Genomic DNA, 17015 nt, shown 5'->3' with positions numbered 1-17015 from the left:
CCTACAATTTAATTGAACTGCAATTTATTATTAGTTGTCTAAATGTATTATAAATTCTAATGGACCATCAAGATGTCGCCCGCGCATGTGCGCGGGCCACTATGCTAGTTAATCAAAAAAAACTAAAGAGTATGATCAAGATGAGGAAGATGTGCAGGAACAGAAGCCTGTCAATAGAGCTGAGTATGTGTGTTCCAAATGAAAGCACATAACAAGAATGGTGACATCAAAGAATTCCGTTATATTCCTGGTATGTGTGCGGTTTCCCATCAAATGTGGCTGCCATCTGGAATCATCCTTTTACTAGAAGAACATGCGAGCTTCGCCTCGCCGCCTACACAATGTTATCGTAGAGCGTGACCAGACGTATTACTTTGTATTTCCTCCTGTCAAAAATAATCGTGACCATGTGTATTACTTTGTACTACCTCCGGTTGAAATTAATCGACGCGAATGCATGAGCCTGCATCAATCTAATCCAACTGGAGGGAGTAATAGCCAGACGTAATGGGATTGTGTTTCTAATGTTACTGTCTGGTGGCAGTCCATCCCTTGTCGATCCCGAACCGGTAGTTTTGTTTTCACAACTATCCTTTGTGCAGCTGTAAGAAAATTTAACTACGTGCCACAGAGGGAAACATCTCAACCGGTTGTCTTGTGCACACTCGAGAAACATAACCAACAGATAGACTCGAGAGTGGCAATAAAGAAAAAAATTGTGTAATTGCAAAAAGGAAAAAAAAAAACAAACAAACAACACATCAAGGCAGGGACACGCAAACATCAGGTAATGAGCTAGCCCGGCTTACAGTTTGGAGGATTTTTTTTCTGAACGGAGAAGACCTACGTTGTTGGGTTTTCAAGCTCAACAGGGAGGTCAAGTTAATCTTGAAAAAAAAACTCAATAGCAACATGACATGCAGTAATAAACAGAGGGATACAACTGGGAGAACAGATTTGGCAGAAACTTTTCTAGGTAAACTGAAACTCATAAAAACAGTGTTGGATTCATTCAGGATAAAACTTCAAGACCTGAAAGGACATATCTTAAGAAAAGAGTAGCACGACACAGTGGCATCTGAGTAACATATTTCCAAACAAATAAGCCAGAGATTTTAGCTACTGTACTGGACATGAGCATAAGATTCAGCCACAAAGAATCAGTGCTTTCTACAAACAAAAACTCGAAAACACCATCTCAACACTGGAGCCTGCACGTGCTGCTGTAATTGGTATCATGTACCTATCCATCAGAAGGAAAGCTGAGTAAATCATACTAAACTCAGTGTAATGAAATCAATGAGCTTAGATAAAGTGACAGCAAACATATATACAGCATGATACTCCGGGAAATGGTATGTAAGCAGAAATGGTGGTAAGGTGGGTCCAATTCACATTTAGAGCAGAGGCTTCGCTTGGAGTTAAAAAGAGTGGCCTGAGAAGCCAGGTAGGCAACCCAGCATACAGTTTAGAGGAATTGTAAAGTAATATGTAGTATATAAGCATCTAAATCCATTCCATGTAAAGAAATAACAATAGGCTAACTGGCTAAGCGCAAAGGGTAACCAATATTATCTATTTAGAGAAGAAATAAATTATAAATGCTCATAAATTTTATAAGTAACTTTGAGTTGTTGTCGCTAGAGGTTAGATACCTAGTATCGATCTAACACTTGTTCCATGGTAATAGACATGCATCCTTCCTTATACTACTGTGAATCCCTTCCCTGTAAAGAAGCAACATATATTAACTGATGACACAAGGTAATTAAAAGCATCCATCAGGTAGTTGTAAAAAAAGGAATGGGTGAATAGCTACCCTTGGGAAAATTAGAAGGTAAATACACTTATAACTCAGAAGCACTTTGTTTGATGAAATTTTGTACCAAAAATTCATAATATAAATACCTATTAACACTCGGCGGGGGGGATTTGTTTGATGAAATTTTGTACCAAAAATTCATAATATAAATACCTATTAACATAACCCTTGTCCATGACATGTGTGTCCCATAGTATGCAAAATGTTTATGAAAGGATATATATATATGATATTGGAATCATTTTATAGAGTCCGTCATCTACATTACCATGGTGCAAACATATTGCAATTTTGACAAACGATTCAAATTGTATAGTCTTCCAAAGATTTTGAATTTAAATGAGCTAGCTAGCTAGTTATGTTCTGAGCACCATATCGATCAGATGCATGATACTCAATGGCAGGAGTCCATGCATGGCACAATCACGTGCGGGCCCTATAAATATTTCTATTTGATCATTATTTTGGCAACCAATGATTATACGCCAGAATCCTGCTGCTAGCTTAAAGAACAGACGTGAGCCAGCGGACCCATATGCCATGGAGCCTGCACCCTGGATATCCACGATCGGTGGCTATATAGCTGACGTCAAGGATGACGCTTGCATGGATTGAGATAAATCCGAACCGATTTCTGTTTAAAGTATCACGTTGTTTCAGCTAACCGACGGGATCGCCAAGCTGTTGGCCTATATAAGGGGATGGATCCCTCGTCTCGAGGAGGGGGCATACAAGGACGCACGGCCTCTAGGCTGCGGTGCTCACGCAGCAAGAAAATATAGCGTACGGGAGCGATGGTCAGGCCCTTCCCATGTTAAGAATATCTTCCACATATGGCCATACAACGACATGCTGAATGCCATGCTAGCCACCACGCTGCGTCAACTCGCGCCGTTAAAGGTATGTGAGATATTTGCAGATCGGGTCGCATCAATGATCTTGGTCCAATGGAAATTTTACAATCTCAACATAGTCGTTCTAGATCATCCGCAACGGGTGCTAGAACCAACTATGCATCTTTACAACTATGGCTCGATCGCCCCATCAACGTTGGTCATGTGAAGTCTAAAACCATGGCACGACTACTTCCATCAAAGTCGGCCGTGTCGATTGGTGCTAAAACCATGACTCGACTGCTTCATCAATGTCAGTCACCTGGTGCCTACATGAATAATCACAATCATGGCTCGACTGCTCCATCAATGTCGGCCATATGGAGCATAGAGATCAACATAACCATGACTCGACCGCACCACCAACGCCGGCCATGTGGAATTAAAATCATCAACCGTGCTAGCTGTTCTAGATCATCCACATGGGATGCTAGATTCAGTTTTACATCTGTAATGCCATCGCTCGACTGTTTCATCTATGTCGGTGATATACAATCTTGTTCCTGGTTAAGGAGCGAGATTGCTAAAACGAGTAAAGACATGCTACATCAATTGTCTAGCTCGAATCTACGGCCCAATCTCTATGAGACAATGGCCAAATCATCATACCCATCTCACGTCTAGTGCCGACGAGGCTAGGCTATACCACGGCCAAGTGACGACGAGCGTCGATCACTATGCCATCAACACGTCTTAGTTTTGATGAGATTGTCACACCGTTGCTGGGCACCGACGAGGCAAAAGCAACATATTTTGGTGAAGTCAGGGCCATATGACTAGGCACCGACGAGGCGAAAGTCACCCTCTTCATCAAATAAATCTCACTCTCAACTAAGCACGTCGCGATAGCATACGTGACCGTGTTTTCGCCGTAACAAAGGCACCCCCTTCTCATAATGATTATTTCAACGACGACGACCATGACGCAGCTTAATCGGAGGTATTATGTAGTCTTGATCCTGCGGATGTAATTAACCGGTGGCTTTGCAAAAGCGCCGGGAATCAGCGGACTACACGCAATCTCTTCAGTCAGATCTCCTTAAACATTTTCGCGGAAGACAAAATAGGCAAACTCCTACGGGAGCATGTAACATGTACTTTGTATTCAATACATTGAGCAATAAAATACAGAGTTCCCGTATACCTATGTGCGTTTGTCATCTATATATTTTGTTGTTACTTTTTCCGTCGAAACAAAATGGCACGCCCGGTGGGACATGATTCTCCTCCCATCTTTGCTGCGCTCCGATTCGTCGTCTATTTTTATTTTCCGGCATGAGCCGAGGCACTTCCTACAAAATGATCATGTGCGTGTTTGCAGTTTTGCATGCACTAAGTATTATTCTTCGTAAGTTCCTAGCGATGGATCTGCTAGAGCTCTCCTTTGAAAAAAAAAAGTGTATGGTTCATGCTCCTGGTGTGACATGCGCTTGCTAAAAAAAAGCATGGCAAACACCTCCGTCCATCTCTCTGCAGACTGGAGGCAGCACAAGACTTTGACCGTTAAGAGAGAATTCTCCTTAACTCTACTCTCCAAAGTTATTTACTCGCCTATCTAGCTAGCACATACTTGCAACTTCACGAGTACTTGTAAAATCAAAACTGCATGTTCCATACACGGATTTTCCCCTACTTTGGTCATGCACGTATGCTTCTTCGGTTCCTCTGCTACATACTCATGCAGAAAACAAATGTACGGATCACACCGTATTTCCTCGGTATATTGGATCGAGAGGCTTTCTTGATCGAAAAAAAAGCCTATGCATGTCTTGGAAGTATCCACGAACCACCAACGTGAACGGCTGCTTGCTATCTGAGATGAGGCCATCCGAGCAGTTCATGTGCCCGGTATCTGAGATGAGGCCATCCGTTTATACTGCCGGACCTAATTACAGAGGGCGGTAAAAAAAAAATTTGCCGATGCCATGAAGAGGAGAAGATTTTGCCTACTCGACACACGTCTGCAGTAGTGGCGTCCCGAGCCGTGACACATATACTACTTTCTACTTATGATGATACATATGAAGATTTGTGGCATGCATTCACAAATGCCGGTATCTTACAGACTTACAGCGCATGCATGGGATATGTTTTTTTTTCCGGTGATCCATGTGCTTACTAAAAGATGCTCACGCCTACTCACGAGTGTTGGTTATTTAAACTCCATGGGCCATGCACCTGTTCCTCAACTGCATAGACCATGCACCTTGCGTTACATGCATGCATATGCCTTCTTTTACTTGGTATACTTGTCCAGATCATCCTACAAGATGTCTTGCTTGCAGGAAGAAACTTTACCTAGCGTCTATTTAATAGTGCTGGTAAAACAAGACATCAGCAAGGCTGTGTGATTATTTAAGTTCTCACCCAGCTGTGCCGTTCAAAAAGAGCATAAGGTTGGGTTTGTACAAAAATAAGGGGGCTTCCTAGTTCCCATAGTGATCGACATGCATAAGCACTCGTAATTAATTGGTGGTGATATCTCACGTACTTGAGATTGATGGCATCATAATATGATGCGTGATGGCTGAGATAATTTAGATTTATTTTGTCCGTGTGTACACACTTGAGGAAAATGTATGTATTATTAGTACATGAATATATGATGCTTTCACCAGCTCAATATAACACGTGAGGGTTCCCTTCTAGGTGAGTCCTTTCCCTCCATCACCATTGAATAAGTCGTGAAGCATATATAGTTCCGCTCCAATTCAGGTCAATGCCTCTCATGGCAGCCATTAAACATGGTAGCATGTTATAGTACCACCAAGCACTGGCTCCAAAATCCACTTGTGCTGCTGAGTGCATGAAGCAAAAAAAATGCTGCTACCAAGGCTATGGAGGGACTCAAGGTAGTGATTGCATAGGTGCATGATTTTCCTAATGCAAAAAATAAAAAATGGCAGCTCTAATCTTAGTTGAGAGCGTACAACATGTTCAAAGCCATGAACAATCTTCACAGGCTTGGGGAACACGCGAAGGCAACATGCTCTCCTGATCATAACTGCCGCCCCATCATTGTAACAGGACAAGATTTCAGGCTCGTAGCCGACGCAAAACACACGAGTCATTGCTGCATGATGGAGCTTGATGGCATACTCCTAGCCATTGCCCATGGGATGATCACAAGGCAGCTCGCTAGAGGTCCTCATCTGCCTCAACTCATAGAAGAAGGCAACACACTCGGTGGAACTCAAGGCCCTGATTACACAGGCGCAAATTTTTCTTAAATAAAAAACATTGCGGCAACTATGATCTTAGTTGAAAGCGCTACAACATGTACGTACAAGGCCGTGAACCATCTTCACAAGCTGGGGGGCACGCCAACACAACACACTCCTGATCAAAACATAATCACTCTCGACATATTGATCTGTTTGCTACTGCTTATCCAAAGTCCCTCCATTGGGAGCGTGCAGTCCTGCTCATAGCGCATGGACTACTGACTAGGGCATACTCCAAAGAAAATATTCCATCTCACGGATTGGTTGATGGTTGACTCTTCTAAGAGTACAACAACATACTCAAAGCACATGAACTAATATGTGCTAAAAAAAGAAGTCCGCCATACACTTGGTGGATAGTTTACTACTGTAACTTGATACTTGTTATTAAAGTTCCGAAATTCTGTCACATAGCGTTATGCACTGATTGAAGGATTCCCTGTCGTGTGTGAGTCCTTTATTAATATCACTCATGAGGATCGGAGGCCATGATGCATTTTCCGACTCCTTGTGCCTGCTCAGTTCCAACCACTGCCTCCTTGGCAAGTCCAGAGAGTAGGAAAACAAGCAAATAACATGCGTCTTTCATACATGGATTGGGTGTCCTCGTATAAACGGCCTGCTCCACGCTTGATATTTGATACCAAGCGTGGACTTACTCGCTAAGGTGTCAACGTTACACCTATCTCATTCTCTCCAGGCCCGTGATCGATCGTTTGTTGATTGGCACAGTCACCGACATCACATGTGTTGCCTGAATTATTGTTGTTGGCTCACTGGATGCTGACCGCGAAAGTCGGCCCAAGCGCTCCATCAAGCACGATCTAGGTGCATCATGATACATGCATCCACCGTGATGTGCTAATGCTAGAACCTAGAAATCATATATATACTACTTTCCATGATCCATACTCTCTTTGGTCTTTCTTTCTCCACCTCAAGTTAAGGTAACCAATGACAAATGGGCTCGGTTATGAGGTTATGCCATTGTCTTGACCGGTGGTTGCATATCTTTGCTAGCATGTTACATGTAGTTGCCGCCAAGACCATCTGACGGCAGAGCTATTTGCCTAAGCTCCCTCCTCGTGGCGCTAGCAACATCAACACGTCTTTATGGGAAGTGTGAATCCTTTGATTCCATTGGCTTGCATCATAGCAGTTAGACGGTCGCAGTTCAATTATTAAATTTGTTGGGTGAAGTGGTACAATCCTTCATCACACATACAAACTTACGAGGGCAGTGAGACATATCATCGTGGTTAATGTGGAACTATGAAACCCTTGAAATTCACCGGCTGGCACCGTAACAGCTAGATGGTCACAGTGTGATTGATGAATCTTAATGGTGAAGTGGTACAATCCTTTACCACACATACATATTTATGGCAGCAGGGAAGCAAACCAGCGTGGTTACTGTCGAACTGTGATGCCCTTCGATTCATTCGCTAGTGCCGTATCAGATGCAGTGTAATTGATAAATTTATCTGGTAAAGAGGTAATACCTTCATCACGAAAGAAAATTTGTGAAAACAATGAAAAAAAACCACAAGGATTTGTGTGAAACTGCAAAATACCTTACCTTCATTGGCTTGCACCATAAAAGCCAGACGGTAGCAATATAAATTACCTTTGTGGAGTGGTGATGACTTTCAGTCTAGATGCAAAGCTACAATTTACAGGTTCATGGAGTAGCAGCATTCGCTACCTGAATCATCACATATAGCATGGTCTTTCGCTACCACACTTTATTCAAAATATTGACTACACAATATTATGCTTGGCTGGCTCCCAACTTCATTTTTTTTCCTGGACCATGAGTGGTCCACTAGATAAACATCATATTCATAGCAACACCAAGGTCCATGAGATGCCTGGTGTCATGAAATCAATTTTATTGGCCAAATACTTTTCCCTCCTACCATTCAAGGGTATGTGTAAAGGCCTACAGAGAGTACAGACACTTCAGAGAATATAACAGAAATTTCTGGCCAGCGCTTAAACTCGCCTGAACAACTTATCATTCTCGCCTAGCAAGACCTGACTGGGGGCATTTTCCACACAAAAAATGCACATGGTTAATAAGTGCATTTTCAAAATAAAAAAAGATAGTTAACCCACATACGGGTCCTATCAAAAAAAAAAAGCGCTGATCCCACTGACCAGCTTGATGTGTACGGCTGAAAGAATGGAACACAAATAAACTTTCTCTCTTACAGTTATCCTTATTGGCAGATAATTATGCATCGATAAAGTTTGACGGTCTGATTGTATGCCCCGTTAATTAGCATGAAGGGCTCAGCATCCTTGCCAATTGAAATAAATCACATCCTATACCGGATGACTCCGCATTGGTCATCAAGCTTCCCGACGAGAAAGAATCACCGTCGACATTGAGTTCCAATGGGAACTATATTTTTATGTAGCCTCTCACATAGAGATGGATCCGACAACGAAGCAAAACGATGAGCCAACATAGCATTGCTATTCAAAATGCTTTAAGGAGGAGCCATACACCACTCTTTCTCCCGTCTCAAAGATTGCTCAAGTAATGAAGCATACTATGAGGCTCTTATTTTTAGGCTTCTCCTTGCACTATCTATGGATGTGTGTAATATACTAGTGTATGGCGATTCTCAGCTTATTGTTCGCCAAGTCAATAACATATATGAAGTACGCAAACCAGAATTGTTGCCATATCACACGGCAGCCCAAATACTCATGAAGAAATTTGAACACATCCAATTATTCCATGTTCCACGAAGTAAGAATTCTTCGGCGGATGCATTAGCTAAACTTACAGCAGGGTTAGTGCTCCCGGAAGAGGAGCTCGCTCAAATAAAAAAATTGAAAAAAGATGGCTCCTTCCGGCTGTGTTAGAGCTAATTCTCCATGAATATGAAGTACAACATGTTGTCGCCAACACTATTGGCGAAGATGCCTGGCGCTAGCCATTCCTTGATTATTTTAATCATGAGACGCTCCTAGATGATATAGTAGAAAGGAGCAGGCTACAACGGCGCTTGCCTTTCTATGTCGTTAAGTCAAGGATATTGTATCGACGCTCTTTTGGTTAAGAGGTGTTGCTACGTTGTGTGTCCAGAAGAGAGGCAGATCAGGTTTTGCAAGAAGTCCAGCATGGTGTGTGCGGTGGGCATCAAAGTGGACCAAAAATGTATCATAGCATCAAGTTAAGCGGCTACTATTGGCCAGTGATCATGGCAGACTGCCTTATGGTAGCGAGGTCATGTCATAGTTGTCAAATTCATGGGAACACCAATCACCCGTTCCACTACATCCAACCGTACCTGCATGGCCTTTTGATGCATGGGGTATAGATGTCGTTGGGCCATTTGAGCCTCCATCCTTTAGGGGCACAAATTCATACTTGCAGCGACAGACTATTTCTCTAGGTGGGCTGAAGCAGTACCCCTAAGAGAAGTAAAAAGTGACAATGTTATAAACTTCCTTGAACGCAATATCATATATCGCTTTGGAGTTCCACACCGCATTACCTCCGATAATGCCAAAGCCTTTAAGTCATATAAAATGGTGAAATTTATGTCCAAGTATAAAATTCAGTGGAATTACTCCACTGGATACTATCCTCAAGCCAATGGGTTGATTGAAGCTTTCAATAAGACCCTTGGACAAATACTGAAGAAAACGGTCCACAAGCATCATCGTGATTGGCATGATCGCCTCTACGAGGCCTTATGGGCATACCGTGTCACTATTCGAACGCCTACCCAAGCGACGTCATACTCACTGGTGTTCGGGACTGAGGCGGTTCTCCCTCTTGAAGTAGAGCTGCCCTCTCTAAGAGTGGCTATCCATGATGAAATTACCCAAGACGAGCAAATCCGGCTACGATACCAAGAGTTGGATTCCTTGGAAGAAGATCGTCTTAATGCGCTCCAAAATCTTGAACTGTATCAACAAAACATGGTTCGAGCATATGACAAACTTGTCAAGCCCCGAGTTTTTTCGGAAAGGAGAACTGGTTCTTGTACTTAGGCGCCCCATTGTGGTAACAGGCAAAGCCAAAGGCAAACTTGAGCCTAAATGGGAAGGGCCATTTGTTATTGAACAAGTGTACGATGGCGATGATTATCAATTGATCAATCAAGAAGGAGAACGTCCAATGCCACCCATTAATGGGAGGTTTCTAAAGAAACACTATGCGTGACCATCTCCGCAAGTCTATTTTTCTCTTTCCTCTTGATTTTTGTTCTTTTTTCTTAAGAAAACCTTTTGAAAAAATGGACGCACGTCCTACACTAAATGGCTTTCCCTAAGACACACCATGCTAGTGATTGAAGACTTGGTCGCTGTTGGGCTAGTCTTAAGGTGACAGATGTGTCATGAATTAAGTGGAGCGGCACCTATACCCACTACACACGACACATGCCAAAGTGTATGCTTTCAGAAGGAGTGGTGAAGATTACTTGGGCTACTTCTGTGCACTGAGGTCCCATACTCTTCGTGTTTCTTGCCATGTTTCAGGCTCTCGGAGGCACGACGCCCTGGGGTAAACCGTAGGAAAAAGATCAAGAAATGCATACTTGACATCCCCGGGGTGTTTCTTCCACCGCAGCCAAAATGCCTATGAGGGTCTATGTAGTCCACAGAGGTGTGCGTCTGCTCTTCAAGTTCTGAAGATGGGTCCCCTAGCAATTGCCGAAAAAGTTGCTTCAAGAAGTCCAATCGAATCCTCTCAAACAAATGAGGAAACTCCATCAAAAGTTCAGGAAGTCCAAAAAAAAAAATTCCCCCAAAAAAAATGAAAGAAAGAGAGAAGGAAAACAGGCCAATCAAAGAAGCAAGTCTCCATCAAGATGTCATGATCCGTAGGGGACTCATTGGAAAGAAGGAGGGGAGTAGGTGTGCACCACCCCTCATCAAGGCCATGAAAAATAGCCAAGCCATTAATCCCATAACCATTTACACAAGTCATCCTCTCCTACGTCTCTGCGTTCTTGAGACATGTGCAAGGGGCATGATAAAGTTGTGGGGCTACTCAGTCACACGAAGTCTAGAGTAAGAATTCCCATCATTCTGAAAGCATCATGGAAGCATGTGGTCTTTCACATACACTCACGAAAACTATTATCAAGTTGCAACTGTCATGGTCTTTCGACGGTTCTTGATTATTAGCCCTTCGGTTACCTTTTCCGAGGTCACGTCCATAGCTAGTGTTCCAAGGGAAAGCCAACATCCCAAACAAGATAAAACAAAACTATTTTTCTTTTTCTACTTGGTTTTCTTTTGCCGTGTTTCTTGTTTTTGCTCATATTCTTAGGGAAATTGCTCTTTTCCTTGATATTTGTGGTGCGGATGTTATGTGTCACTTTGACATGAAAGCAACGCCGTCTGTCATGCATAATGTTGCTGCTAGTTGTACACCGACTCAATTCCTACATGAGTCTGTGCATCGTGACTGGGGGCAGCACCCCTTAGGCGATTATACCACCGACGCTGGGGGTGTCATCCCTCTGGTGATCATATCAGCGATGCTGGGGGAATTATCCATCTGGCGATCATACCACTATCACTGGGGGATGTCGTCCCTCTTGTGATCATATCAGTGACACTGGGGGTGCCATCCCTCTGGTGATCATATCAGCGACGCTGGGGGAATTATCCATCTGGCGATCATACCATTGTCACTGGGGCATTATCCCTATGTGATCACATCAGCGACACTGGGGGATCATCCATCTAGTGATCACACCACAACACACTGGGGGCACTACCATCTCCTAGTTCATCTACATCGTCGACGACATTCCGACGCTTCAAATTATGGGAGCAGGAAGGCACACCTGTGCGGTCCATGTCAACCTGTGAAACCCTTCAAGTCTGATGGCCGGCATCGTTCGTTTTTGTGATCGCATCAAGCTCAAAAAAATTGGGAGCAGGAAGGCACACCAGTGCGGTCGATGTCAACCTGTGAAACCCTTCAAGTCTGATGGCTGGCACCACACATTGTTTTATGGTCGCATCCAACTTGATAAAATATTTCTACGTGCATGCCAGTTTCACAATAAATCGAAGACTGGCACCTTCGGCTGGCACCATGTTGAACTTGGTCGTGAGGAATATGAATCACAGCGAGATGTCTCTTTTAGCATTCAGGACATGAGTATTTCGCCGTATTCCATTGTAAGTTTATTTGCTCTTAGGGGTGTTTATTAAATAATAGCATGGATATGCGCTATTGAATGCAAAAATTTGCTTCACATATCTTCATTGACATAAATGGTATGAGTTTTTCGCCATAGATTGTCATAATCTCCACCTATCAGTTCACGTTGTGGCATGAACTTACGCTACAATTTAGCTCTTGGACAGGCCAAGGCTCTATCTGGCCTGATAATTAAATCTCTCAACTAGTCTTGACGGATGAATTTCATAGGTTGCTGCATACTTGTGCACATGCCTCTGCAATGTTTTCATACACGCACGCTATTGCAAAGCTCCTAAAAAGGGTCGTATGCCCTAGCTCAGTTTCTTTTCCCCCGAGTATAGTCCAGCTGCTTCGCTGCATGCACTACACTCGGCGGGGGGATTTGTTTGATGAAATTTTGTACCAAAAATTCATAATATAAATACCTATTAACACTCGGCGGGGGGGATTTGTTTGATGAAATTTTGTACCAAAAATTCATAATATAAATACCTATTAACATAACCCTTGTCCATGACATGTGTGTCCCATAGTATGCAAAATGTTTATGAAAGGATATATATATATGATATTGGAATCATTTTATAGAGTCCGTCATCTACATTACCATGGTGCAAACATATTGCGATTTTGACAAACGATTCAAATTGTATAGTCTTCCAAAGATTTTGAATTTAAATGAGCTAGCTAGCTAGTTATGTTCTGAGCACCATATCGATCAGATGCATGATACTCAATGGCAGGAGTCCATGCATGGCACAATCACGTGCGGGCCCTATAAATATTTCTATTTGATCATTATTTTGGCAACCAATGATTATACGCCAGAATCCTGCTGCTAGCTTAAAGAACAGACGTGAGCCAGCGGACCCATATGCCATGGAGCCTGCACCCTGGATATCTACGATCGGTGGCTATATAGCTGACGTCAAGGATGACGCTTGCATGGATTGAGATAAACCCGAACCGATTTCTGTTTAAAGTATCACGTTGTTTCAGCTAACCGACGGGATCGCCAAGCTGTTGGCCTATATAAGGGGATGGATCCCTCGTCTCGAGGAGGGGGCATACAAGGACGCACGGCCTCTAGGCTGCGGTGCTCACGCAGCAAGAAAATATAGCGTACGGGAGCGATGGTCAGGCCCTTCCCATGTTAAGAATATCTTCCACATATGGCCATACAACGACATGCTGGATGCCATGCTAGCCACCACGCTGCGTCAACTCGCGCCGTTAAAGGTATGTGAGATATTTGCAGATCGGATCGCATCAATGATCTTGGTCCAATGGAAATTTTACAATCTCAACATAGTCGTTCTAGATCATCCGCAACGGGTGCTAGAACCAACTATGCATCTTTACAACTATGGCTCGATCGCCCCATCAACGTTGGTCATGTGAAGTCTAAAACCATGGCACGACTACTTCCATCAAAGTCGGCCGTGTCGATTGGTGCTAAAACCATGACTCGACTGCTTTATCAATGTCAGTCACCTGGTGCCTATATGAATAATCACAATCATGGCTCGACTGCTCCATCAATGTCGGCCATATGGAGCATAGAGATCAACATAACCATGACTCGACCGCACCACCAACGCCGGCCATGTGGAATTAAAATCATCAACCGTGCTAGCTGTTCTAGATCATCCACATGGGATGCAAGATTCAGTTTTACATCTGTAATGCCATCGCTCGACTGTTTCATCTATGTCGGCGATATACAATCTTGTTCCTGGTTAAGGAGCGAGATTGCTAAAACGAGTAAAGACATGCTACATCAATTGTCTAGCTCGAATCTACGGCCCAATCTCTATGAGACAATGGCCAAATCATCATACCCATCTCACGTCTAGTGCCGACGAGGCTAGGCTATACCACGGCCAAGTGACGACGAGCGTCGATCACTATGCCATCAACACGTCTTAGTTTTGATGAGATTGTCACACCGTTGCTGGGCACCGACGAGGCAAAAGCAACATATTTTGGTGAAGTCAGGGCCATATGACTAGGCACCGACGAGGCGAAAGTCACCCTCTTCATCAAATAAATCTCACTCTCAACTAAGCACGTCGCGATAGCATACGTGACCGTGTTTTCGCCGTAACAAAGGCACCCCCTTCTCATAATGATTATTTCAACGACGACGACCATGACACAGCTTAATCGGAGGTATTTTGTAGGCTTGATCCTGCGGATGTAATTAACCGGTGGCTTTGCAAAAGCGCCGGGAATCAGCGGACTACACGCAATCTCTTCAGTCGGATCTCCTTAAACATTTTCGCGGAAGACAAAATAGGCAAACTCCTACGGGAGCATGTAACATGTACTTTGTATTCAATACATTGAGCAATAAAATACAGAGTTCCCGTATACCTATGTGCGTTTGTCATCTATATATTTTGTTGTTACTTTTTCCGTCGAAACACACTTTACGTAGTGTTTTGGGGTTATAATTATGAGCACTTCATGATAATGCAATAAAATTGCAGATAAAAATTAGTGTATACTAAGAATCAATACATATTCTATAGTTAAAAACCATTCTTTATTTCATGGAAACAGAAAATGAAACAAGTCATTAGTATTTCAGCGAGAGGTACTGTTTTCCTTGACTAAAAAACTGCATTATTTCAATATGCCCAATAGGTTCCATCCATATCTGAACACTCATATTGCTCACATGTAGCAGGCAACCAACCCATGATTGCACAATTCACCCAATATGTCTAGATAGTAGGCAAAAGCCACAGCAATGCATGGATAAACACAAAGCTGAGACGAATGTAAACCCTGGTAGGAATAGTAATAGAAAAAATAATAGGTCAGAGGATTGTACATCAAATTCAAAGGAACCTTAGGAGTCAGGACGATGTAGGAGATTAGTGAGCAGCAGGCAGCGACACCACTTCCATGAAAAACTTGGACACACATCAGATTCGACACACGAAAGTTAAGTGATTAAAGCCATTAAAATGGCAGAGAATCTGAAAAAAGGGGCGGGGTATCGTTGTGGTGAAGAGGAGATGATTGACGGCCTGTAGAAACGAAATGGGTCCAGTACAAATAGGAGAAGATTACTGACCTGTCAAAGAGAAATCAAGTAGAACAGTAAAGAAGTTCACCTAGAGCGTTTTACTGCCCTCTAAGCAAGACGCTATGAGATTGCTAGCTGATGAATAGTGCATAACAAATTCTTCATTATAGGAAGCACTAAGCAACTGCCACTACTGGTTAACTAATTAAGAATTCTCCGCATATGCAGCGAGTGCACAATTGCCAAAGATGTCCATGTAAATCAAGTTATAGGAAAACTTTTCTTCCAAATGTGCCTCGCATATTTAATTTCCACACTACATGGGATGGTTTATCCCACCACCGTTCAACTATGCAACTAAATCATATACCTTACACCTAGTAATGTTAGAATATATTGTGAATAACAATGTCCTCTAAAGTCTAAACATCAGACCACTATCCAGAAAACAATTAGGACATCAGCTAGCAGCACTCCATCTCCCAAGCTCCCTCAATCTCTGAATATCACTCATGTCTCTCAGAGTTAGCAGCAGTGCCTCTCACAGGCTGCAGCAGCATCGTGGCAATTGCAAGGAGCAAGCAGCAAAAGCACGTCGCCCTCTTCTCTCTCCATGTACCTCGTCTACTGCCAAATCCATGTTTTATACTGAAGCCTAGATATAGAAACAATTAGCAGCATTGATAGGTACCGACAGTGTTGCGTGGGACATTATGGTAAGAAACCCCATGTTGAGCGCCGGCCACCACGGCAGAGGGGGGCAGGGAAAAGTCGAGCTCCTTGACTACCTCGAAATCCACCTCGGCGATGGAAGCGATCTCGTCGTGGCGGCGCAGGCCCGTTTGTGTGCCGCCGTGCTCGATGCCGTTGATGACCTCGATGTGTGCCGGGTCATCGGAGACAGTGGGCTGAGATGGTGCGCATGGACAGCCGAGCCGAAGCCGGCGTTGATGAGGTCGGCAACGCTCTCCTCATTGACGCCGCTGGAGTCTCCTGGCGGAGTGGACGGTGCGCGGCCGGCGGCGGTGTGGACGACGCGCGTCTTCCGGCCGGGGGAACGGCGAGCGGCCGCCGGTGGATTGACGCGGCTGGAGTTGTCCGACGAAGTGGACAGCGCCCGGCTGCTGGCGTGTACGACGCTCGTCTGCTGGGCGGGGGAACGGCGAGCGGCCTTCAGTGGGGGAACCGGCGCGCTTCTGCCGGCGAGGGTGACGACGGGCAACTTCCGGCAGGGCTGGGGCGGCGCTCGGCGGTGGAGGAGTTTGGGGGAGATTGCAATTTGCAAAGCAGGGTTTTTTTTCTGAGAGGAAGTAAAGCAGGCTTTGACGCTGTCTGTTTTTACCCGGTTCAGTTTGTAACCCACGATCGACGCTAGGCCCAACATGAAGCGGGCCAATATGTCAGGGGCGACAGAGATATAACTGGAGTAATGGTAACTCACTTCATTGTTTCTAAACTGGCAATCCTGGCCGTTCAAGAGCACGATCCCACGGCTGAAAACGTGCGCGCGGTAGAAGCCTCACAAGGATGGGTACTCAACAGGCTTAGTTCTTGTAGGTAATGTTGATTGTATTTTACCTGACTGACTTTGCCACGTGTGGGTTCCAGCATTAGAGAGGTTTTTATACAGGAGTGTGTTCACAAATATGCATCTCATTACTGTGCCAGACATGTGTTCCATTACTTTTGAGATAATGAAGGAAGTAAGCAGGCTGAGATTTCTTCATGACGATGAATTTTACCATATATCTAAACTCCATTACTTATAACATGTCTCAGTTGAATTGATGTAACTAACAACATTTTCGTGAGTAAATTATTATAGCTGAACCATTTTATGAGAGTATTACTT

At 43.8% G+C, this 17015-nt stretch overlaps 1 long non-coding RNA gene across 2 annotated transcripts; it reads right to left on the bottom strand.

Moving 5' to 3' along the window:
• Positions 1 to 1053: 1053 nt before the first annotated feature.
• Positions 1054 to 16128, bottom strand: LOC124687666. 2 transcript variants are annotated; one of them, XR_006998272.1, is made up of 3 exons: positions 15952 to 16128; positions 1656 to 1727; positions 1054 to 1243 (listed from the first exon to the last, which is right to left on the bottom strand). It is a non-coding gene; the product is annotated as an uncharacterized LOC124687666 (long non-coding RNA). The 2 variants fall into 2 exon arrangements; XR_006998273.1 differs by lacking the exon at positions 15952 to 16128 and adding an exon at positions 14983 to 15387.
• Between the last annotated feature and the right edge of the window lie 887 nt (positions 16129 to 17015).

The sequence above is a fragment of the Lolium rigidum genome, chromosome 2, assembly GCF_022539505.1.
Source record: "Lolium rigidum isolate FL_2022 chromosome 2, APGP_CSIRO_Lrig_0.1, whole genome shotgun sequence".
Classification (NCBI taxonomy): domain Eukaryota; kingdom Viridiplantae; phylum Streptophyta; class Magnoliopsida; order Poales; family Poaceae; genus Lolium; species Lolium rigidum.
Note: the sequence above shows the minus strand (reverse complement) of the source record. Positions and strands in the feature narration are given on the sequence as shown.